The 25,766-nt window shown below is 33.2% G+C and overlaps 1 long non-coding RNA gene and 1 pseudogene across 4 annotated transcripts; one reads left to right on the top strand and one right to left on the bottom strand.

The window, feature by feature from the left end:
* Positions 1-3,548: 3,548 nt before the first annotated feature.
* On the bottom strand, positions 3,549-19,321 carry LOC120089901 (uncharacterized). 4 transcript variants are annotated; one of them, XR_005485344.2, is made up of 7 exons: positions 19,167-19,321; positions 18,947-19,092; positions 18,413-18,498; positions 18,080-18,121; positions 12,210-12,288; positions 5,441-5,716; positions 3,549-3,776 (listed from the first exon to the last, which is right to left on the bottom strand). It is a non-coding gene; the product is annotated as an uncharacterized LOC120089901 (long non-coding RNA). The 4 variants fall into 4 exon arrangements; XR_005485345.2 differs by having other exon boundaries at positions 12,210-12,279; XR_016531103.1 differs by lacking the exons at positions 3,549-3,776; positions 5,441-5,716; positions 12,210-12,288 and adding an exon at positions 12,316-13,677 and having other exon boundaries at positions 19,167-19,313.
* Positions 19,322-20,766: 1,445 nt separating this feature from the next.
* On the top strand, positions 20,767-25,072 carry LOC150034636 (uncharacterized; annotated as a pseudogene).
* The last annotated feature ends 694 nt before the right edge of the window (positions 25,073-25,766 follow it).

Here is a 25,766-nt window from a genome sequence, read left to right as displayed (position 1 = left end):
ACTAATACCCTTCAAGTCACTGATTGACCAACCCAAAGCCGACTTATGTGCCCGAAATATTCTCAACAATTTTTCTTCCTCGACATTGTTCATTTCAGATGAAATAATGATAAGGTAGGTAGAAGATTCTCTTACAATGGCATATCATAAGTGCACAGGCAATTCCTTCAATTCTAATATGGGTGGTGTGTTTAACTTACTTTCACTAACAGACATTAATGCAGTAGAATGATGTTTGGTAAAACAAACAGGCAAACATTCCAAACATTTAGAATAGAATGCAACTTCATCATCTGAAAAGTTCATTTTATCCATATCACAATTTAGCATGCTCTGACTCAATTTATCAAGAGATAAGATTTACTCCCTAAATTCAGCTACAGTGTTATCTACAACACCTATCATATGACATGTGTTAACAGGGTCATAAATTTTCATGGTTCGATAAATGTTAAAATTTACCTCTTCTTCATTTACTCTCAAGGTGAGCTTACCTTGTTGGACATCTATCAAAGCCCTATATATGGTAAAAAAAAATGTTCATCCCAAGATGATTGGGACTTCCGCATCTTCCTCTATATCCAACACTATGAAATCCGCTGGGAAGATGAACTTATCCACCTTCACTAACACATCCGCTACTACACATAAGGGTAAGTAAGAGAACTACCAATTGAAGTGAAATAGCCATTGGTTGCACTTCCCCTATGTTCAACTTTCTATACAAAGATAATGGTATTAGATTTATTGATGTTCCCAAATCACAAAGAATTTTACTTACTGCTAAATTTCCTATAGTGCAAGGGATTTTGAAACTCCCAAGGTCTTTCAATTTCTAAGGCAACTTCTTCTGCAGTATGACACTACATTCCTCAGCCAAACTCACTATCTCAAATTTCTCAAATTTCTTCTTGTTTGAAAGCATGTTCTTCATGAACTTCACATAATTTGATATCTATTAAAAGCATCAGCAAACAGAATATTAATGTGATTTTTTTAAAATCTCTAGACATTTAGAAAATTGCTCATCCAAATTATTTTTTCTAAAATGTTGAGGGTAAGGGATTTTATTAAGAAAAGAAGGTAAGGGATCAGAATTACTCCCTAATTCAGGTGGTACAGGTGCATCATCAACCTTGCCATCAACACTTTTCTCACTACTTTCCCTTCCTTCCTCTACCTCAAGTTCCACAGTAACGTACTCTTCTTCCTCATTCACCCTTGGCTCAGATACATTCCTCCCACTTTTCAAGGTCATTGCTTTGCATTCTTCCTTAGGGCTCTTTTCAGTGCAACTAGGGAAAGTGCCCTTTTTCATATCATTCATCGCAGTTGCGATCTGGCTAAGTTGAACTTTAATACTCTGAATCGCTTTCCCATGGCTCGTTACTCTCCAAGAAGTTTATCCTACTCATTGATTCTTTTATAAATTCCCCTAGTAATTCCTCCATAGATGGTTTCTTCTCAACATATAGTGGAGAAGCAGGAAAACCTGGAGGGGCTTGCAAAACATTTTTTGTGTTAGCATATGAAAAGTTTTCATGATTACGCAAACCTAGATGATAATGGGTAGGTTGATGCGTCTGATATGAAGGAAACTAAGAAGACTAGTGTGATCCTTGGAAGTGGTTGGATTGATACAAATAATTGGCCTATTTAGGATCAAGTGTCTTCCACAATGGGTTTACATTATGAGCCACCATCGAAGTAATTGAGGGTTGGTTTCATGTAGAAAAATTATTAATGGCATTATTTAAGGAAGCCAACCGTGTTTTTAATAAATTTACCTCATCAAGCTCATACATCCCTGCCACTTTTAAAGTGAATCGTTCTACTGACCTATAACTAGTTGCAGCCACATCCTCTAACAGTGATCAAGCAATATCAGTACTCTTAGAAAAGATTGAACCACCTGCTATAGTATCCAAGATAGATTTTGTCATACTGGTCAGACCGTTATAAAATAACTGAATTTGAAGCTATTCAGGGTATCCATGTCGGGGTCACTTTTGCAACAACTCCTTATATCTCTCCAAAGCCTCAAACAGTTGTTCATCATTTCTTTGCCTAAATGTGCAAAACTTAGATCTCAACCTGCTCATTTTGTGGTGGAAAGAAGTTGTTGAGGAAAGCTTGAGCCAGTTCTTCTCAATTGGTAATGCTTCCTGGTGCAAGAGATTCCAACCAATCTTTTGCTTTATCCTGCAAAGAAAATGAGAATAATCTTAAATGAATAGCAACATTAGAAACTCTATTTATTTTACCATTCTACAAATCATCAAGAAATCACAAATGTGTTTATGCAGATCCCCATTCAGTATGCCTTTGAGTGCTCCATCTCATGCCATTTGAATCAAACTAGGCTTTAATTCAAAATTGTTTATATTAATTGGAGTTTCAGCGATTCCAGCTGTGACACTAGAACAGCTGACTAGAATATTCTTTAATGGTCCTTACGTTACCTTGGTCTCTTATTGTTGCAAATTCAATCCTCAAATTCCTCCCAACTCTTCTCAATATCCATTCGATTTCTGGATCCAAATGAAAAATGTTAGTTCGACGATTTCGTCGCATACACCAAATATTTCAAACAAAAAATGAGAATAAAATAAAATAAAATCCAAATTAAGACTAGCTTCACTTTCACAAATTAACAAAAAAAAATCAGATTGCCAATCCCCTACAACGACGCCGAAAACTTGATAGCGACATGCAAGCTAATGTATCGAAGTAATAAAATCCCGACTGGGGTATCGTCCTCAGGGATTGAGTTTGAGGAATTTTCAGTTAGCTATGGTTAAACTCAAGCCAATTTTATTTGGACACACGAAAAGAGAAGTTCGTTGTTGAAGCTTAATTAAACAAGAAAACAAGACTACCAATTCAATGAGATAATAGTTCCAGGGTGTTGTTTCGCTATGAAATCTGAATCAGTTATTAACATATAGATCAATTATTTAGATCGAATGAGCTTAGAAGTCTATGATCAAGGTATTCTTTTTTAAGCTTAACCTATTCTAGCATAATTACATCATATTAAATTTCTTCCTCAATGTTATAACAGTACCGCATTATCGTTCCTTCGCTTGCAGACCTTATTATCCTTTAATCATTCTCATACATTATCAAATATTGGTCTAATTGCTCAATTCCAGCCAAACTTTTCTTTCTCAAGCATGAAATTTAGCCCAAAATATGTTTGTTCAATGGCCAATTAAATAAATAAATTCATATGGAGAAATTAAAATTCAACCATCAGACAACCAATTCAAACGTCAAAGAACTAATCAATTAAATTCATAGCAAAGACAATACCCTAGAATTGAGAGATTTAGCTACTTATGTTTACAAAAACTAGAGATCTAGCACATAAAATTGCCATAGAGAATAAAGAAGAAAGATGGAAAGGTAACACTGTCACACCCCCTCCCAGATTTCCCAAATGATCTGTAAGGAGGTGTGACTGCAGCAGTTACCAACCCTCTCGCTGGCACTTACTATGTACTAACCTGCTTAACCTAACTTAGATTCCTGAAATGCATAGATACTTAATCATAACTTAAGACAATGACAATCATTTATAGGGTTCTACGTTACTCTTCAATAATACAACATATACACTTTACATAAGTAGTGAGCCCAACACACTCAAGTAGTCCCTACATGACATAATACATGCATACTACTTTATACATAACCCACGCTTAGGCTTCCTAACATTTCGGTCTTGAGTGGAAGAGCAACAACAGAGTCTTTTTCTGGGGAGTGACTGCTACCTGTGGAGAAGACATTTAAACAGAGTGAGCTAAAATCCCAGTGAGTGACTAACCTTTGAATGTAAAAGATATACACATCAATCATGCTTAACAAAGAGATCATGAACTGAAAAGCGTAGCTAAAAACTGAGAAATTAGTCAAGCAAGTAATTACATAAAACTTCTCAACTAGTAATTAAACATAACATAGGCATCATAGACATCATCTCTGGGAGGCCCTTAGGCCTCAGCTTCCACATTAAATATCTTTACAAAAGAGTGACTTCTTTGGTCTGCTCTTGAGCATAACTTTACTGAACTAAAGCTTGGTTGGGGAGGGACCCTCCGATCCAACTTCCACTATAACTTTATTTGAGGTGTGTCACTTTTGACCATTACTTATGTATTTAATTGTAACTCATCGAACATCTTGCATAACACTTGAAACATAAAACATAATAACGTTCTGTAAATACTTCCTAAATCTTAGTTAAGAATGAGCATTCATCGCTCAAGCTCGCAATGTCTGTATCACGCCAAGAGACCCATACTTCGACCTCAGGTTACTGAAATATGGCCTAAGAAACCCATACTTTAGCCTCTCAAATATGGCCTAAGAGACCCATACTTCAGCCTCTTCTTCAGAACTTTCTACGTGCACGTGGAGTTACTAAGTACCATCAACACCTTAGATACTTCCTAGACACCTTCCATGCTTTAAGTATCTAACTTACTAAAAACATATCATGTTTTAAAATCATATATATTATGAATCTTTCAGAATATAGCTTTAAGCTTAGCATTTGTAGAAACTTAGCTACAGTCTTTAGAACACATGCTTCAACATAGAATACTTAATCTGAAATAAGGCTAACGTATCACCTTGGCATTCGATAAAACAAGTACATACTTGAGGAAAATGCTAAGCAATCTCATGAAACTTAATTGTTTGAAAACATATAAACTTATCAATAATTATCGTTGAAATCACATAGTTTATCACTCTTCATAGTTCTTACTAATGCAGAACCAACTCAATGTATAGCATTCTTCTTTAACAAGTTTTACTAAAACTTGAATTCATCTCCTGGGATGTGGCTCCTCCGTCCATCACCTTTCTAGTCCCATTGGCCCTATGTGTACGTAGCTAGGATCATATCTTAAACCACCTTTAAGCTCGGTTACCACTTCAAGGTATTGAGCTAAACATACTTTACTAGGAGTCATTCACATAAACATCACATTTAGCTTTGTCTTATAGACTTAGCTTTCCCTATTAGCAGGCGCTAACCATTCAAGCTGTGTCTAGGGCAACATACTTCATAAGCACTAGACATTAATTACTTAAGAACATCATGCCTGGACCATACCTATCCATACTTTATAAGTTATTAATCTATCAAGCATACGTAAACATCAGTAAAGTAAATAGCTTGGCAAACGTTTGAGGTTGGCTATCAATAAGTAACTTTCATTAAAGTATGACTTGCTAAATCATTCATAAACATTTGTAAACATTAGAGTCACTCACAGTCTTTGGGAACTTCTTTTAAGATTGATGAGAATGAATGATATATCATGCAATGGAATATTATGGAATCAATAAGCACTTAAACTACATTTAATTTGAATTTCAAGCATGTTGTTCATATGATATTCAAAAGAGAGTTTGAAACACATATTACCTTTGAAGTTATCCTTCATAAATTTGACTGAAATCCACCAAGATAGAGCTTGAAGTAGCAAGAGGACTGCCACCGAGATCTTCTCTACTATGCTCAATATGGAACGTGTGATGGAAACACATAAACAAGTTGTATTGATGAAGAATAAGAGTAGGGTTTTCAGGTTACCAATTCAGAAAGTATATCTCAGTATCCTCTTTGATCTTCATGCATGGAGTTTCTATATATAGGAAGAATTCATGCAAATGTATATGGTTGCATGAAGAACAGCTCCAGCTTGAAGATCATTGCAAAACAGAAATGGAATTTGGTGATTATCTAACATAAAGGTTAGTGGATTTTTCCCAAAAATTGAAAAAATCCACTAACTAAAAAATGATTTCAAAAATCATTATTATTTTATTATTAAAATTAGTTTTATAAAATTAATTAAAAATAATTAATTAAATAAAACTAATTTTTAATTAATATTAATTTAACATCTAAATATTAAATTGATAAAATATTGATATCACCAATTAATCAATTTTATATTTAAATCATAATTTAAATACTAATTGATTTTCTAATTTCGTTTAACTTCAATTAAATTAAACGTTTATAATTGTATCATATACAATCAATCGAAAACCCTAAAAATTGAATTTGAACATTTTAAATTCATAACCCTAATCAATACTCAATTTATTATTCCAATTTAATGAGCTAGTAGAGGGACCTAATGAACCTACAGATCATGAGCTCCAACGATCTGTAATTAATTCGTTAAAATTCTTTAATCGAATTAATTACTAACAAATTAATTACTATTCGTTAACTATCAAGACACACCATTATCGCTTGATAGTTGCACTCTCCTCACTGTATATATATTTTTGTCCATATAAACCATAATCAATAAGTCAATCCTTCACATGTCATTCGTAATTACAGTTGGGTCAAAATTACCGTTTTACCCCTGTAAATACATCTTGTTTCTTAAGTTTCCACTGACCCTTTAATGAACAATTTGGATTCATAATATTACTTGTGAATCACGTTATTCTCTATCATGAGAAGGCGGGGCCTGCTTGTTCAAGACCTGGAATCAACACTTAAGAGAACAACCATCTGGTAACCCTAAAATGGGTAGGAGTAAATTCCATCTTGCAGAGTTATCTCCCCATCCATCCATCCGGTCTTATCCCCAAAATGGAAGGCTTATTGAGTAGTGTTGTTGGACTACTCTCACCCATGCAGATCAAAGGATAATCCCAAATAAACAGGAGTTCATAGCTAGCTCAGGATTAAGATCGAGTTATCCTAGGTTACTTAAGTATGAAATAATTAATTTTAACAATAAACGGTCGTTATAAAGAAAAGTGATTGTTTCGTGGTTCAGTTTATATGCAAACTCATTACATAGGATGTCCCCACTTACATGTCTCTACATGAATGATCTGTGGATCACATCCTTTGTATTACCTATACAAAATAGGTTGCATCCAATAGTGTTACCAGGATGAGATACTCAATTTCATCCATATATTTATAGACCATTTAGGCTATATACTATTAACTTGATCTTGTTTATGTCACCACATAAAGTTAAAGTATTCATACTATAGCCATGAATATGTTTATTGGATTTTCATAATAGAATGGAAAATCAAAAACTTTATTGAATAAAATACTCAATAACATTTTATTGATAAATAGAATGTTCAATAAAAAATTTACGAACTAAAAGTTCTAGGACATTCCCAACAATCTCCCACTTGGACTAAAACTTCAGTGAAAACAAATATATACAATACAATGCTGAGAAACATAAAGAGAAAATACAATAAACTAGGGCATCTTTAATACCATAGATATTCTTCCACTTGCCTTGATTATGTTGCTCGGAGTCCTAATCCAACCAGGTGACCCTCGAACACTTTAGTCGAGAGGGCCTTCATAAATGGATCAGCAAGGTTGTCTTCAGAGGCTATCTTTGTGACGATCACGTCTCCTCAGTTTACTATCTCTCTGATGATATGATACTTTCTCTCAATATGTTTTTCACGTTTGTGACTCCATGGTTCTTTCGAGTTGGCAACAACACCACTATTTTCACAATACAGTGTGATAGGTAAGTGCATATTTGGAACTACTTCCAAGTTAGCCAAGAATTTGCGTAGTTATACTGCTTTTTTAGCGGCTTCACATGCGGCTACGTATTCTACTTCCATTGTGGAGCCAACGATACAACTTTGCTTAATGCATCTCCAAACTATAGCTCCTCCATTGAGAGTGAAAACTGATCCTGAAGTAGATTTCCTTAAATCCACATCAGTCTGGAAATTAGAATCAGTGTATCTAGTAAGGATCAAATCCTTAGGTCCATACACAAGCATATAGTCCCTCATTTATCCTTAGATACTTGAGGATATTTTTGACAACAGTTCAATGACTGTGTCCTGGATTGGATTGGAACCTACTGACGATTCCAACTGCAAAGCATATGCCAGGGCATGTACATAACAGTACATCAAACTCCCAACTGCATATGCGTATGGAATTCTTGTCATTTCCTCAATATCTTGAGGTGTCTTAGGACACTGTTCCTTTAACAAATGAATTCCATGTCTAAAAGGTAACATACATCTTTTGAAATTTTACATATTATATCTCGACAACATCTTGTCAATATAAGATGCCTGAGATAGTGCTAGGGTTCTATTCTTTCGATTTCGAAAGATCTATATTCCTAGAACATATTGAGCATCACCCAAATATTTCATTTGGAATTGTGTTGCTAACCATCTCTTTACGTCAGCAAGGAAGTTTATCTTATTCCCAATGAGCAAGATATTATCAACATAAAGAACTAAGAATGCTACAGTCTTGTTGACTATCTTTTTGTATACACAAGGTTCGTCAACATTTTGTTCAAAGCCATAAGATTTGATCGCAGTATCAAATCTTATATTCCAGGATCTTGAAGCTTGTTTTAACTCATAAATGGATTGTTTAAGCTTACAGACTTTCTGCTTCTGTCCTTGTTCGATGAACCCTTTTGGTTGAGACATAAAAATACTTTCATCAAGATGGCCATTTATAAAAGCTATCTTGACATCCATTTTCCATATTTCATAGTCATAATATGTGGCAATGGATATAAGTATCCTAATCGATTTTATCATGGCAACAGGAGAAAAGGTTTCTTCATAGTCAACCCATTCTCTTTGGGTAAAACCTTTTGCCATGAGTCTGGCTTTATAGGTTTGCACGTGTCAGTTTGGTCTCGTTTTCTCTTGTAGATCCATTTGCAGCCTATAGATTTAACCCCACGTGGTTGATCTACAAGTTCCCAGACAGATTGAAGTACATAGATTCCATTTCAACTTCCATGGATTTTATCCACTGTTCCCTGTCAACATCTTCCATTTCCTTTTAAAGGTTAATGGATCCTCTAATCCATCATCATGTATGATGTTTTGAGTTTCTGTTAAACCCATATAGCATTCAGGTTGTTGAATAAACCTTTCACTACGTCAAGGCATACTCAAATCTTGAGATGGATGTGATAGGACAACAACAGTTGTTGATGGACCAGCTTGATTAACAACTATTGTTGATATTTTTATAGCATCTTTGGTCATTTCTTGCAATATTAGTTTACTGTGAGGTAGATGATTTTTTATATAATCTTCTTCCAAGAATGTAGCGTTTGTCGATATAAATACTTTGTCTTCTTAGGGATCATAAAAAATCCTCTTTTTGTTTCTTTGGGGTATCCTACAAAGAGGCATAACTTTGAACGTGTTTCCAGTTTCTTAGGATTTTGTACCAACACATGTACTGAACAACCTCATATATGAAAATGACGTAAACCAGTTTTGCGTCCTTGCCACAACTCATATGGTGTTTCTGAAACACTTTTTGAAGGAACAATGTTTAGAATATATATTGCAATCTGTACTGCATACTCCTAAAAAGATTGAGATAACTTAGCATAACTCATCATCAACTGGACCATGTCTAACAAGGTTCGATTTCTCCTTTCTGCAATACCGTTTTGTTGTGGTGTTCCAGGTGCTGTGAGTTGGGATTGAATTCCATGATCTACTAGATAGTTCTGGAATTGTAAATCCATATACTCACCACCTTGATCAGAACAAAATGTTTTAATTCTTTTACTTAACAAATTTTCTATTTCGGTCTTAAATTCTTTGAACTTTTCAAGAGTTTCAAACCTGTGACTGATTAAGTAAATGTAGCCATATCTCGAGTAATCATCAACAAAACTGACGATATACTGATAGCCTCCTCGTGTTTTTATAGAGGTTCTTTGGCACGAATACCTTTGTTAGAAAAAGATCTTTTTGTCATTTTTTCCTCAAGACATGATTCACATGGAGGTAAAGAACTATCTTCTAATTGACTTAGATGACCGTTTTCTTTTATTAATCTCTCAATTCTATTGAGATTAATGTGACCAAGTCTGAGGTGCCAAAGATAGGCATTAGGAGAATTTTTTTGTTTTTTATTTTAAGTCTCAGCCATTTTAGACATCTTTATATTTAGAATGACCTTTACTTCAGTTGGGTTTAATATGTACAAGTTATTTTTGAGTCTTGCATAACAAATATGAACACCTCTTGAGAAAAACAAATACTTCATTAGATTCAAAGATATTCTGTACATATTTTCTAGCAAACAGAAAATAGAGATTAAGTTTCTTTTCATCTTAGGCATATAATACACATTCCTAAGTAAGATAAAATACTCTCCAAAAAATAGCTTGATATCTTCTACTGCATGAGCTGAAATGACTTCACCCATTCCCACCTTGAAAGCCATTTCCTGTTCAGAAAGTTCTCTCCAAGAACTAGTTTCCTGTAGAAAAGTGCAAGACCCATGTTTCAAAATTAAGCTCACATTTATTCCTTTCGTTTTCAATTCTTCGTAACTTACTTTAGGGTGTCGGGTACTTAGTCAAATTTAAAAAGGTTTAGACTTCAGCTGATTGCCTCCTTTCGGACGACCACACCCAGTACTTAGTAGGATTTTTTGGGTGCCAAACCCATGTTTAGCAAGTATGCCTGTTCGCCCAACAAATTCCAGATTCAGGTTCTAATGTCAATAACTCGAAATCTAAAACTCATTTTAACAAAATTCCTTCTTCAAACATTCTTCGAATTGTGTTAACAATGTTATCTCAAAATTTCAGCATAAAACTCTTCATGGTTTGATCTAGAACTTTAAATCTTCCCCAATGGCCCTAAATTGCAAAGCTGCCTACTTGTTCAACACTTTCTATGTTTAGTTTCCAAAATACGTAACTCAAACCCCAGACCTTATCTTGAAAAAGTTTCTTCTATAAACTTACTCATAAAGGTGATAACAATATTACCTTAAGTTTTTAGCTTGAAATTTCATGTGGTTCAACCTAGATCTTGATTTCTTCGTCGACGGCCTGGATTCGCCCAAAAATAGAACCCATCGATACTTCCTTCATTCTCCGACCTTCTTCTAGTGAGACTTCATTCTAATGGCTTGGATTCAGAAACTATACTCATAGAACTTTCCAACGGTACTAAGTTCGCCTCATTTGCTCGAAGGAATCGTCCAAAACGAGCTCTTGAGCTTCTCTTCCCTTTTTATACTATCATTCAGCCCCTATGCATGAAATCTCCTTAAGCCACCTCACCCATTAATGGAGATTAAGGGCCCAGATTGAGCCATTGTTTGGATAACTAAAAGAAAATTTTAAGCTAAACATTTCGAGCAAATTCAATCTTCGATGGAAAAACTTGATGGGAAAGGGTCATTACTTGATGGAAATTTCGATGGTTCTCTACTGAATACTCGATGGGATACTTGATGCCAACCCTTCCTCGATCGCTTATACTTGACGCTCGACCCTTCCTTGATTGCTCAAACTCAATGCTCAGTGGCATTTACTCGTTGCCTGCCTTGTGCTTACTCGATGCTCAGCCACCATTTCCACGACCAACACTTAGCCAAATTTTCTTTTTTTGCAAGGCTAGCTTATTAAACACCCGAGAGCTAAGATCCTCATACTTAAACATTTCCCTTTTCACTTCCTTATCCTTAAACATATTTAAGTGAGGTAATTAAAACTCGGGTTTTACAAACACGATTTCCCTTCACCGTTTGTGTCATGATCTCGATCTCTTGAACCTTCGTTGTTGAGTTTCGAATTGATCTCAGTGATAGCTTCATTCTCTAGAGGATCTCTTTCAATTTAAGTCTCCAAATTTCACCAAGTTGGCCTCCCCTTTTAAATGTTGGTAGAAGACTTATTTTATGAGTAGCACCCACAGCATCGCAACGCTATAAGCAGCGTCGCGACACTAATGTAGATAATAGTTGCCTTCATATCGTAGCATCACAACGCTATTGGCAGCATTTCAACGTTGCCCTATTTTTCTTCCGTAGTGATTTGCCCAACTTGCTCTTTCACTTCTCCTTGTATTGGATGGTCTTGAAGCCTTTGTTTTTAGACATTTGCATCAAGTTTTTATCCAAATAAGTTCAACTAGCCCTAGTAACTCGGTATCCTGAAATTGGCTCAATAAACCATATCAAATTATGTAAACTAGCAATTTTAGCTCCAAATTCGAAGGCGAGAAAAGCATTTTTTAGGTGCTTTTCAGAAAACCAATGATGAATACATCAAACACATAAGTATAAATAATAATTTTGTTTCTTCTAATGCAAATAAGACCAAATCACCAAAATCGAAATTCTCACCATATTTTAACAAAATTCTAAATACCTAACATTTGTGGAGAAAATTCTGGCGAGTCTTTAGCGTTCTTGATATTCCAATGAATCAAATCCAATCCCTACAAAATCTTCAAAGTGGTAGAGACTCGTATTGATAAAGAGTTATAGAATTAGAGCAATATGAGAACAAAACAAGAACAAAAAGAAGCAAAGTAAAGAATAAAATAAAGAGAAAAAAGTAGAGAGAACAATTGAATTCAATTGTGGCGTGTGTTGGATCGATATGGCAAGCCTATAGGGGATGAATATGGTTTAATTAAACTTTTTTTTCTAAATTAACCCAATTAAACTAATTAATACACTTTTTATAAATAATAAGAAAAATTCAATTTATGTAACAAATAAGATGACAAAAATATTATAATTTAATTCTATCAAATTTTAGCAAATAAATAAGAACAAACTAAAACATACAATAAATTGCTTAAATTAATTGCAAAAATAAAAAGGAAAGAGTTAGAGAAGAAGACACCGTAATTTTTATAGTGGTTCGGTCAAACTCAACCTACTCCACTCCCCAAGCGCCTTTTGGGAATTTGAATAAATTTTCGACTCTTTCCACGGATTAGAGTCCAACCGTTACATTACCGCTCCTTTTACGGGTTCAAGAGCAAACCCGATCCGTTACAAATATTGGAATTTTTGAAGAACACAATACAACTCTCACTAGAGTGGATTTACAAATTTAAGTACTCAACAAGTTTGTTCTCACAATACAAGAATAAGATTAAAAGAAAAAAAAAATTGGGAACTTAGAGAGAGTAACAATGGAACTTTTGAGTTTTGGAGGATTATGAAATATAAAATTTTTTTGGTTTAAAAATTGGAGAGGAAGATGGTTTATATAGAGATGGAAAAATTTTTAGAAACTACAATTAATTTGGACCATTGGAAAGGAAAAGAAAAATCAATGGTGGAGATTTTAAATTAAACTAGTCGTTAGATACAAACAAAATATAATATTAAATTCCTTTTCTTTTGAAATTCATTTTCTTTTTAAAATTAATCCAAAAAATAAAAAAACATATCATGTGTCAAAAACTAACCGTTAGACACAAACATAAAATAATATTAAATTCATTTTCCTTTTAATTCATTTTCTTTTTAAATTTATTCTCTTTAAAGTCAATCCAAAAATAAAAAACATACCATGTGTAAAAAAACTAGCCGTTAGACACAAACATAAAATAATATTAAATTTATTTTCCTTTTAAATTTCAATTTTTTATTTTAAATAAATCCAAAAATCAAAAGTCCATATGTTAACTCTTAATGATCCATCATTCAACTAATATGTTGTCACATGTCTACATGCAAATGGTCTGGTTATGCCACGTCATCCACCATGGTATTTTCTCTATAGACTTGTTTCGGTCATATCGTCTTCGTTTTAGCTCTGATTTGAGTGATTCAAGAGGTGTTGGAATCGTTGTTCCGAGCTCTACGTTATGGATAGACTAAAACAAGAAGATTTTCAGTAGTTAAAAATTGAGTTTGCTATCATCAAAATATTGATTAATTAATTAATTAATTAAAATTAATTAATTTGAGATTAAGGGCCAAAAAGGCAACGACGTGTCTTACAAAGGCACCACTATTTATAGGATATAGAATGGTGTGTGTTATAATATAAAATTTAATGGAAGGTGTATGTTACAACATGGAATTCAATGAAAGGTTTATGAAATTAGGATATCTACACTAATATTACATTTATAATGTATATTACTTAATAATACTATTTTATTTTTTGATTTTTATTTTTAAAATTTGGTCGGTAAACACACTTGTATCTATATACTTCTTTGATTTTTTTTCTAATATATACAAGTATTTTGTATCCAAACCACGTTTTGAAATCTTTACAAAGAAATGCTAAAATTAGGGTTGACAACGGGGCTGGGGGGATTCCCTGTCCCCATCCCCAATGGGGGAATTTACCCCTGTGCCCACCATTTGAAGGTGGGGATGGGGTGGGGATTCCCCGTTTCCCTTTTTAATCCCGGTGGGGATTCCTCTATCAACTCCCCCTGAGGATCCCATTTAAAATGTTATATGATATACGTAATAACATTTTTTTAAAATTTGAGGTACTTTGTTTAGAATGCACTAGTCCACAAAAACAAAACAAACAAAATTTAATATATGCAAATCCATGAAATAAACACAATTCACAACCTCAAAAATCCATGAAATAACTTTACAACTTATATTATATAAAGTTCAAATAAAAGTTTGAAATAAAATAAAGTCAAATGTCTTATATAACAACCACAATCATAAACTTGCTCGTCCTTCTCTCTTCACACAGGTGACTTTATGTTTATCTTTTCTCCTTTCTCGACATCATTCCGTCCTTAGTTTTGAGTATTATTTCTATATTTAAAATATAATTAACAAATAATGTCATAAAAAATAAGTAGACAACAAAACCACTTAACAAAGTAATAACAAAATAATGTTAATCCTTGAGTATATACCTTAGTCATCACTCATCTTCATCAGAGTGCATCTTCTAAAACAGTTGCTAAATGTTTAACCATTTATTTTTTTCGTACTAATACCTTATGTTGTCACATATTTATAATACAAAAGAATTTTATTTATATATTAAATGTTAAATATAGGTAAATATAAATAAACTAACATAATTGTCAAAACTTCAGTTGCAATCCAATTTTGAGCATACATCAAAACCTTTATTATCTTCAAATGAAGTTTGTTACGATGTGGGCTTACAATCCTACCACAGATACTAAAAGCAGACTTTGATGCAACACTAGATAACGGGATGGCTAATATGTCTATAGCAATTTCTTATAAAATGGATACTTGACCCCATTCGATTTCCACCAACTCAGAATGTCAAAGTTAGATGATCGGGGTAATATAGGTTCATCTAAATATGCATCAAATTATTACTTCTAATTCATCTTATTAGAATTTGATACAAACAAGTCATAATCATCATCAAATTCAATATTCTTTGATGTTCCACTTAAATTTTTAGAGCGAGAATCATCACTTTCACTTTTATGCTTCAGCTAATATTCTTTCTCCAAATCTGAACAAATATTTTTAATCTTTTCCATCTCTTGAAAAGAGTATCTCCATAAATTCTAGAGAAGTATAACTCAATCAACTTCAATTTGTAATGTGGATCTAAAACTGCAGCTATGACCATTACACCATGAATTTTCTTCCAATACTTATTAAACTTTGAAATCATATTTGAAGCCATGTCTCTTATGTCTTGGAAGCTAAAATTCATTCATTCAGAAATAGTCAACTTCAATTTAAAAATTTTTGGGAAAAAAAAATAATAGAATATTTCCAGAAAATATTTCAGTCACGTGATGAAATATTATCAGTTTCTCACATATCTCTTTTGCCAATACCCAATTTTGATCTAAAGGTAAACATTTTAACTTTAATTCTCATGGTTTCAATCGATAAAAAATTGTCTTATACTTCAATGTGGTGGCTAACATAAAATATGTAGAATTTCACTAGTATAACAATCAAGACTCAACATCCTACCATCATATATATTTAATTGACGAGCAGTTTCCTCAGATTTCTCTTTATTTTTTTTTTTATGTACCAAAAAACTCACACTTCTACGAACTCTTTCAATCTCATTTCCTATCACTGTCAACCCATCTTTCAGACTTAAATTTAGAATATGAGCACAACACCGTATATGAAATAAACTCTCATCTAAGATTAAATTTTCAAATAGATTATCAATAAGCATATTAACTATGGAATTATTTGTACAATATTGACAATTTTCAGTTGATATTCTAGTCTAACAAATATTTCATTACTTCTCCGTGAGGTATCTCAAAAGTGTGTGGAGAATAGACATATATAAACTTAAAACATATATTTGAAAATATAAAATCAATCTATGTACAAATAATTAGAAATTAAGTACTCTAGAATGTTAAATAGATGTATCTGATTATTTTGTTTCACAAGACCTAACTATCATCAACAAAATGTACAATGACAATCATATAACCTTTTGTTTGGTGTTTGAAGTCCATATGTTCATTTAAGGGTAATTTTTCCATTCATCTCATTCAACAACATCATGGTTTTCAACTTCTCAGTCTCGTAAATCTTTAAGATTTCCTTCTTTGTGTGTCTTGACACCATCTTAAATAACTTTGATGATATTACAATTCATTAAACTTTCATGTTCAACTATCGAGAGAGGATATTCATGTTTGATTATCATCCTAGCTAACACTCTTTTTACAGCGTCCTAATCAAAATTATATAAACTCAATGTGTTGTTCTTCTCTCTATTAGGATTCAATGGGGATTTTCGTATATCCTTTTGTCCTTTATAAGGGCATATCTTAATACGGTCATGCAAATGTTTGGTTCCATTTTTACTCTCACCTCCTAATTTTTGTTTGCAATCATTACAAAGCGCCTTATCTACTCCATTTATTTTTTGCTTCTTAAAATGGTTCCAAACAACTGATGTCAATCTCCTCTTTAAAGATCCATTCTCATTGTCCTCACCAAGAATAACACAATCATCAACACTCAAATTATCTTCATTTGAGGAGCCTAAAGTTAAAATCTGGTGTTGAATTTTGGCTTGGACTTAGAATTGGACTTGAAATTGGAGTTATATTTGGACTTGGCGAATCTTTAGTTGTAGAAGGTGAAGACATTGTTTTTTTGTAACCTATCAAATTATACAAAATAAAAAAAATATTTTTTTTAAAAAAAAAATCTTGTCTTTTATCCTCAAAAGGTCTTTCTCCAATATTTACATTCAATTGAATTTCTGCTAATTCACTTATTAATTTTTAAAAAACACCAATGCACCAAATTCAAAAGTACAGTTTTCTAAAAAAATAAGAAGAAAAAGAAAGAGTGCACTCGATGGCAGCAAGCAATTAATCTTGATTATGCACAATTTTCTTAAAAGAAAAAAAAAATCTTGATTATGCAAAAGCGGTATTTTGTTACCACTAGAAGAAATTCGAGATTTAATATCGATTGGAAAAAGTGAAATCAGATGTATAATGTCGGTTTAAAAAAAAATGGATCTTTAATGTCGGTTTTAAACCGACATTGAAGATGGGCTTTAATGTTGGTTTAAAACCAACATTAAAGGTGTAATGTTTTTTTTTCATATTTTAGTAAATAATATATCCCTAAATCGCGCGCTCCTTCTCTTTTTTACGCCCAAACCCTTCTCTGTCGTACCGTCACTAAACCTTACCTCGCCCAATCCCTAAACCTTTCCCTCGTCGTCCGTCGATCGTTATCAACTTTCTTCCATCACCGTCTGTCGATCGTTCTTCAGCTTTCTTCACTCGCCGTCGATCGTTCTTCAGCTTTCTTCTTGTTTTAGAGGTATGACTCGAGATCATCCTCCTCTCTAACTATTGGTGTGTTATGCCTGATTGTTGTTCTGATTTGGGTTGGGATTTTTAGGAGGTGGGTTCCTCTTCTGAACTATATTCACAGAAGAAGAAGAGCCAATCCCAATGGATAAATTAGAAATACCAATTTTTTTATGGTATTTTGATACACCAGATTGCATATCCCAGAAGATCAATCCATCTGATCTCAACTTTCCCTTGTATTAATACTCCGATAACATTGTATTCTTCGATAAGGCTAGATTGAACCTTAGATACAAGGTTGTAGGGGTTAATTGGGCTCTAGCAAGAGTCAGATTGTCGTAATACATTTTCTTAAATTATTTCTGTTTTATTTTTATTTAATATTTATTGTAGATTAGCTTTGATGATATAGCTGCTTCTTCTGAATTGCTAACTTACAAAAACAAAAGAGTAATCCACATACAAAAGGTAGAGAACTAACCTTCACCCAATATCGATCTTTCCAAGGCAAACTGGGGTCAGCCTGCAACAAATTCCAAGTAAATATGATCACTTTATCTTCGTCACTTTGAGCACCTCAAGTTACAGGTGATGAATTGATCATAAGTATTCCTTCCTCTTTGTCTTCAATTGATCATATCTCGATTTATTTATTGTGACTAATATTCAGTTTCATATCGGTTTAAGAGAACCATCAATCTTGGATAAGAATTATGTGGATCCGTATTATCCACAAGTTCACAGAAACAAACATGCGAATGAACTTTTGTAATAGAATCATACAGATTTAAATGAAGTGCTAGTAAATTGATACCTCTCCAGGCCACACCACCGGTATCAAAAAGGAAGGAAGTGCTGCTAATAATATCCAAGAAGCAAATATTCCAATTCCGTAAACCTCTGTGTCAATAAGAACATCGATGTTTAGACTTTTAAAAAGTTGAACTCATAGAAAGTAAAGGTCTAATAGAGAAGAAGAAGAAGAAATCGTCTTCATTATTAATATTGGACAGAAAACGAAAGATAGAACAGTTTAAACGTCACTTGTCTTGAATGACACTCATCAAATTAAATACAAATTTCCATTTCGAAAGTTGTCAAATCCCCAGATGTATAAATCAACAATATGCCCCTTTCTTCATTGTTGACTTCTTCAAAAAGCCAAACCTAATGTGAACCGAGAAGAAGATAAAATCTAGAAACGTATAAAGAAACTTCTGCTTAGTTCAGCAATAAACCGAATAATCAAACCCCATCTAAAGAAATAAGTAAAACCCATCAAACACTTTTCACAATCCATCGAAATGCAGAAAAATAGAATTAGGAGAAAAGTAAAATTTAAGCAGACCTCGTAGAGTTTGAAAGGAACCACAATTCCCCAGCAAAGAGTGAGCCAAAATGGAGTATAGGAAAGAAAGAAGAGTTCACCCCATCTCTTGCTAGGGTTTGAAGAGAGCCATAAGCTTGAAGAATGTTTGGAAACGGAAGCAGGACCTGGATAGACATAGGTAAGAAGTGGAAGAAAACGAAAGGAAAGAAGAAGAAGAGAGTGAGAAAAGCAAATTTACCGGCCATTACAACAGTGATTAAAGATGTGAAACTGAGATGATATGATAGATCTCGGCTTGAAAATAGAGGGCTATGGAGCTCCTATGGAGTAATTGTTTTGATATGTAGTATGTAATATTTTTCCTATTGTTAATGAAGTTGGATCCTTTGTAACTACTAACTTTGGGTCAAGAACTATGGAGTAACTACTAACTCAGTCGCATATTCCTTTTTGTAAATTATCCACCATATGTTATAATCTTTGCTAAGGTATGTTAGTTTCGAGATTTAGTTTAATGGTTTGAGATTATAGCTTAATTATGTGATAGCTCTAAAAAAGAGCTATTATTCCTTGATATTGACTCATACAAAATCTAAGGACACGGTTTATTGTGATATTTGTTTGGATTGATATTTGTTTTGATTCAACACTTGATTTTGAGTGAAGTTTTTCATTTGTTAGGTTCAAGTTTGACGTGCAAGGCTAAATTTTGATTCTTGGAGATTTGGAAGGAAGATAGGAAGATTGCATTGGACGTGTTTTAAAAAGGTTGACAAGTGGAGAAGGTGCACCCGATACAAAAAGGACTTCATAACAACATTAATAACAAAGACAAGGTAATATTTATAAGATACTTATCTTAAAAGTCTAGTTGTTCTAAATTTGTTGATGTTGCATACTTTACAATCATAATTTTATGCTTTTAAATTTTCCCTTGTTATTGTTTTTTTTTTTTTTTTTTGTAGATTAAGTTGCATATTTTACAATATGGATAAGTCATGGATGAAAATGAATAGAATGTCAGCTGAGTATGGTTTAGGGGTCGAGGTGTTTATTAAAAATGGTCTACAACATTCAAATATACCGAATGTCATGAGTTGTCCATGTTTGAAGTGTGTTAATGCAAAGACTCTAGATGTGAACAAAATAAGATAACACTTATTTTTTAATGGTATAGATCAAAGTTATCAGACATGGATTTTTCATGGTGAATCATTACCGATTAAGAGAAACAATGAAAATGTGTCTACTAGTGAAAGAGACGAAGTTGATGAGGATGATGTTGATGTTAATGACAATTGGAATGTTTGAGGCTACATACAATAACTATTTTAGTGGAAAATCTGATAATTTTGAAGAATTATTAGATGATGTGAAGAAACCATTGTACCCAAATTGTAAAACTTTTTCCAAAATATCTACATTGGTAAAGTTATATAATTTAAAAGCTAAATTTGGATGGAGCGATAAGAGTTTCACTAAGTTGTTGGAATTAATTCATAACATATTACCTAGTCCTAATGAAATTCCAACTTCTACTTATGAAGCAAAAAAGATGTTGGGTACTCTTGGAATGAAGTACGAGAAGATTCATGCATGTAGAAATGATTGTTGCTTGTTTAGAAAAGAACTTTTTAATGCAAATGTATGCCCCATTTGTGGTACATCAAGATGGAAGCTTCAAAAAAATTTAAACGAAAGGGCTAAGAATATCCCAGTAAAAGTCATGTGGTATTTCCCCCTAATTCCAAGATTTGAAAGAATGTTTTGAAGTAAAGAAACAGCAAGTTTATTGACGTGGCATGCTAAAAAAAAAAGAAACATATGGTTTATTAAAACATCCCAAAGATGCCCTATCGTGGAAAAAAATAGACAATTTGTGGCTAGAGTTTGGGTCAGAACCTAGAAATCTTCGTCTTGCTCTTTCGACAAATGGGGTAAATCCACATGGAGATCTTAGTAGTAGATATAGTTGTTGGCTAGTGATGTTAGTGACGTACAATCTACCTCCATGGTTGTGCATGAAGCGAAATTTTTTTATGTTGACTGCACTAATATCTGGTCCTAAACAACCGGGAAATGACATAGATGTTTATTTAGCTCCGTTAGTAGATGACTTGAAAAATTTTTGGAAAGATGGGGTAGAATGTTACGATGCATATGAAGAACAACGTTTCATGCTTAAAGCCATTTTATTATGGACCATTAATGATTTTCCTGCGTATGCTAACTTGTGTGGTTGTACGGTTAAAGGATATCATGCATGTCCAATTTGTGGAGAGAATACTTCATCCACTTATTTACCAAAAGGGAAAAGGATGGCATATCTCGGGCATCGCAAGTTTCTACCCCGCCATCATCCATATAGAAAACAAAAGAAAGTTTTTAATGGCGCACAAGAATTAGAATTTGGTCCAGAACCATTGAGTGGGGAAGAAATTCTTGCAGAAACAAGTAAGTATCAATATTCATTTGGTAAGAAAAGTATCAAAGAAAAGAATAGTGGAGATATCACTTCAACTTATTCGAAGAAAAATTCTATTCTTTTCGAGTTAGAATACTGGAAGTATCTTGACGTGCGACATTGTTTAGACGTGATGCACATTGAAAAGAATGTATGTGCAAATCTTATTGGCACATTGCTTGATTCCTGGTAAAACAAAAGATGGAATAAAGACTCGATTAGATTTGGTGGAACTGAACATTAGATCAGATTTAGCCCCTCAAGTAGGAGAGAAAAAAGTCTTTTTACCTCCCGCATGTTATACATTAACACGAGCTGAGAAATTGAGCTTTTGTAAGGTACTATAAAAAATTAAAGTACCTGAAGGCTATTCATCGAACATTCAAAGTTTAGTGTCGCTCACAGATTTGAAACGTTATGGACTTAAGTCGCATGACCATCACGTTCTTATGCAATAATTATTACTGGTAGCCATTTGTGATATTTTACCCAAACATGTAAGACTTGCAATTACTCGCATATGCTTCTTCTTTAATGTTATATGTTGCAAGGCGATCGATTCATCTCAGTTAAAGGGTATGCAAGAGGATATTTTTGTCACTCTATGCCTCTTAGAGAAGTATTTTCCTTCATCATTCTTCACAATAATGGTACACCTTGTAGTGCATCTCGTAAGAGAAGTTGAGTTTTGTGGACCTATTTATTTGAGGTGGATGTATCCTTTTGAATGATACATGAAAGTGTTGAAAACTTATGTACGAAATAGAAATCGAGTAGAAGGATGTGTTGGAGAAAATTATGTTGTTGAAGAGACTATAGAGTTTTGTTCTAAATTCGTATCTGGTGTTAATTCTATTGGGCTAAACTCATCAACAAAGAAAGCGAATTCAAACATTGATAGAGCATTGTCAGCTGCTTCTTTTATCCGATCGAGTAAGGATGAGTTGGATCAAGCTCATCTTTATGTCATTCAAAATGTAAATGATGTGCTTCCTTACGTCGAATATGTAGATCTTCATCTTATTCTTGTTTTAGGTTACTTGATTATTCAATAATCTACTAACTTTGTCATTTATAATAGGCAACATATGGATATTTTGTCTAAGATCAATTCTGGTAAAAATAAAAGTAGAAAGTGGCTTCAAGAAGAGTATAATCGTACATTCAGTCGGTGGTTGTCCACACGGGTAATCTCTAGAGACCTACTATTTGATGTATAATTAAATGTTAACTACTAAAATATTATGAAATATATCGTAGGTTGCACTAGCTCTCGAAGTACCCAAAAATTCCATATCACCTTCTTTGAGATGGATAGCTAATGGACCTTGTCCAATTGTGGCAAAATATTCTGGTTATGTGGTCAATGGTTACTACTATCACACAAAGAATCCCGATGATGTTAGGAGGGTTAAAAATAGTGGAGTTAGTATAACGGCTACCACAATGCAAGCCTCTAGTGCTAAGGATAAAAGGCCCGTCATGTCAGATATGACCTTTTATGGTGTAATACAAGAAATATGGGAGCTTGACTATCATAGATTATCATTTATTTTATTCAACTCTAATTGGGTTGAGAGTAGAACTAGAGTCAAAACAGACGAGTTTGGGTTTACTATTGTGGACCTCAATTGTATTGGACATAAATCAGACCCATTTATTTTAGCCTCTCAAGCAAAACAAGTGTTCTATGTAAAAGACCCTGCAAATTCGGGTTGGTCAATTGTTTTAACATCTCCACAACGAACAATTGAGGATGATTTTTATGAAGATGAAATAGAAGATATGCTACAAGAGTATGGTTATGGAGGTATCCAAAGAATGTTCAATGTTGATACATTTACTGAGATTGATGATACAACATCCACATACATTAGACATGACTGTGAGGGTCGATGGGTTGATAAATAATGTATTAAACATGGTATGTCATTTACTATGGTTATATGTATTTAAATATTAAGATTATATGTTTTTTTTGTGAGTAATATTTTTTTTCTTTTTCAGATTGACATGGAAACTTCAACAAGTAGAAGTGAGGATGATAGAAATATGATCCCACAAAAATATAGTAGAATAAGTATACCACGTGACCTAACTACAATGTCTGAGTTGGCACAAATAAGGACATCTGGGCAACGGTTGACCATCGATTATAATGAACATGGACAACCGGTTGGATCTGGCACAAAGAAGATGCAGAGTTATATAGAAGTTTGTGTTCGACAACAAATTCCTATAACGTATGATTCTTGGAAAAAAGTTCTAAATCATTTAAAAGACAAACTTTTTGATTGTGCAGCGGTATGTGTTCTAAACTTTTAATTCATGTGCATAGTAGTTTATTAGTTTATTGTTTAACTACTTTTTTTCATTGTGCAGATGTCGTTCAATGTGGACTCTAAGTCCAAACATTATATACTAATGTCTGCATCTAGGAAGTTTCGGACTTTCAAGACAATATTGACTCAAAAGTTCATACTTCCATTTAAGAATGAATCTTCGATCTTGCAATTTCCACCGCAACAATATTCTCTTATAGAGTAAGATCATTGGACATCGTTCGTCAACGAACGATTGAGTGAAAAATGGGAGGTAAGTCATTCACAATAAATTACATGTCAACATTATCATTGTTTTGATAGGTAACTTCAACTAGATTTGTTGTACAGAAAATCAGCCGTGTTAAAAAAGAAAGACGTGCAAAATGTGTATATAATCACCACATTTCTTAGAAGGGCTATGTGAATCTTGCCCAAGAATTAGTGAGTTATTTGACTTAAATTAAATATTTTATTCTAATGTGTTTATGCTAATTAAATATGTATGTTCATGTAGAACCTATCGAATGACCCTTCTTATCGGGCGACTTTATGGAAAGAAGTAAGAAAAGGAAAGAATAATGAATACTTTGATGAAGTTACTCAAGAATGTGCCAATCAGATTGTAAGTATATATTATGCAAAATTTAAGATGACATATATATAAGTTTAAGATGATATAGATATTTTGTGAAAATTGTAATATGTTTTACAGGATAAATTGGCTGAAGTTCATGAAGGTGAAGATGTTATCACCGAAGCATTGGGTACGGAAGAACATTGGGGAAATGTTAGAGGAATGGGTGATTTTGTTTCCCATTCTCAATATTTCAAATTAGTAAAACCAAAGTCCTCTATGAGCCAAGAAATTGAAGAAGGCTCTAGTCAAAAAAAATTTCGACATGGTAAAATGTCAAAAGAAAGAACTCACAACAAACAATCTCATCAGTCCAAATCATCTGTTGGAAGTGTTGCACTAAGTGCATCTGAAGAAGATACTGAGAAGATGTTTAAAGCAGAAGATACTGAGAAGATGTCTAAAGAAGATTTGGAGGTAATTTATTTATTGTGACTTTTAAATTTTAATCATATTGTATGTGCTTAACCATGCATGACATAAGTTCTTTTAAATTTGTTAAGGGGACACCATGCCACTTGGCTATAGGAACTGTAGATAATATTGTTGCAGTAGCCACAACATTCGATGATGATGTGTCATGCTTAACTGTTAAAGTTTTGATTGACATTGTCATTAGAGAAGATTTGCTTATACCAATTCCTGTGAAGGGTAAAATAGAGTTCTTAAAGCAAGCAATGGGAAACTTCGTAAAATGGCCTCGTAAACTTAGTTATGGTTGACGAGAAAAAAATATGTTTCCTTTTTAGTTTATGAGTTTGGTTATTTATTATTTTTCCTACTTTGAATTTTTGTAACTTTGGTTATGGTAGGATCATTCACCAATTAAGAGCTTCAGTCAGCCCTCCAAATATACTAACGCTAATGGTACTATCAAATTATGAATGGACATGCCATGCATAACATGAACGATGTAGACATGATCCGTATCTCTTTGGATGAGCATATATTTGGAAGAGAAAAATTTATTTATTTAGGCCGCGATGATCTGCTCCAATATTGCAATATGGTTGAAATAGGCTACATGTGTATTTTGACATACGTTGCGTAAGTACTACTCATCTAGATTCACTCATGTATACTTTGTTTCATGTTGATAAATAATAACTTTTACTTTGTTTAGGTATCTTTGGAATGAATGTGGTCGTGATATTACGAAGAAGTTTTTTTTATAATTGATCAAGCAAGAATATCGCCACATGTGAAGTCTCAAGATATCCGATTCATAAATTTAGTCAATCAACTAGAATTGACTAATTTAGACCAATTAGTCCTCATTCCATATAACACAGGGTAAGTAGATATAAGTTCTTAAGTTATTTTTAATTTCCATTATACACGTACTAATATTTCAAAATTTTTGCTTATTATAGTTATCATTGGATATTGATTGTAATTAATCTACAAGAAAATTGT

The sequence above is a fragment of the Benincasa hispida genome, chromosome 8 (assembly GCF_027475165.1).
Source record: "Benincasa hispida cultivar pf3 chromosome 8, pf3_genome.v1.1, whole genome shotgun sequence".
In the NCBI taxonomy this organism is placed as follows: domain Eukaryota; kingdom Viridiplantae; phylum Streptophyta; class Magnoliopsida; order Cucurbitales; family Cucurbitaceae; genus Benincasa; species Benincasa hispida.
This window is presented reverse-complemented; position numbering and strand designations above follow the sequence as displayed.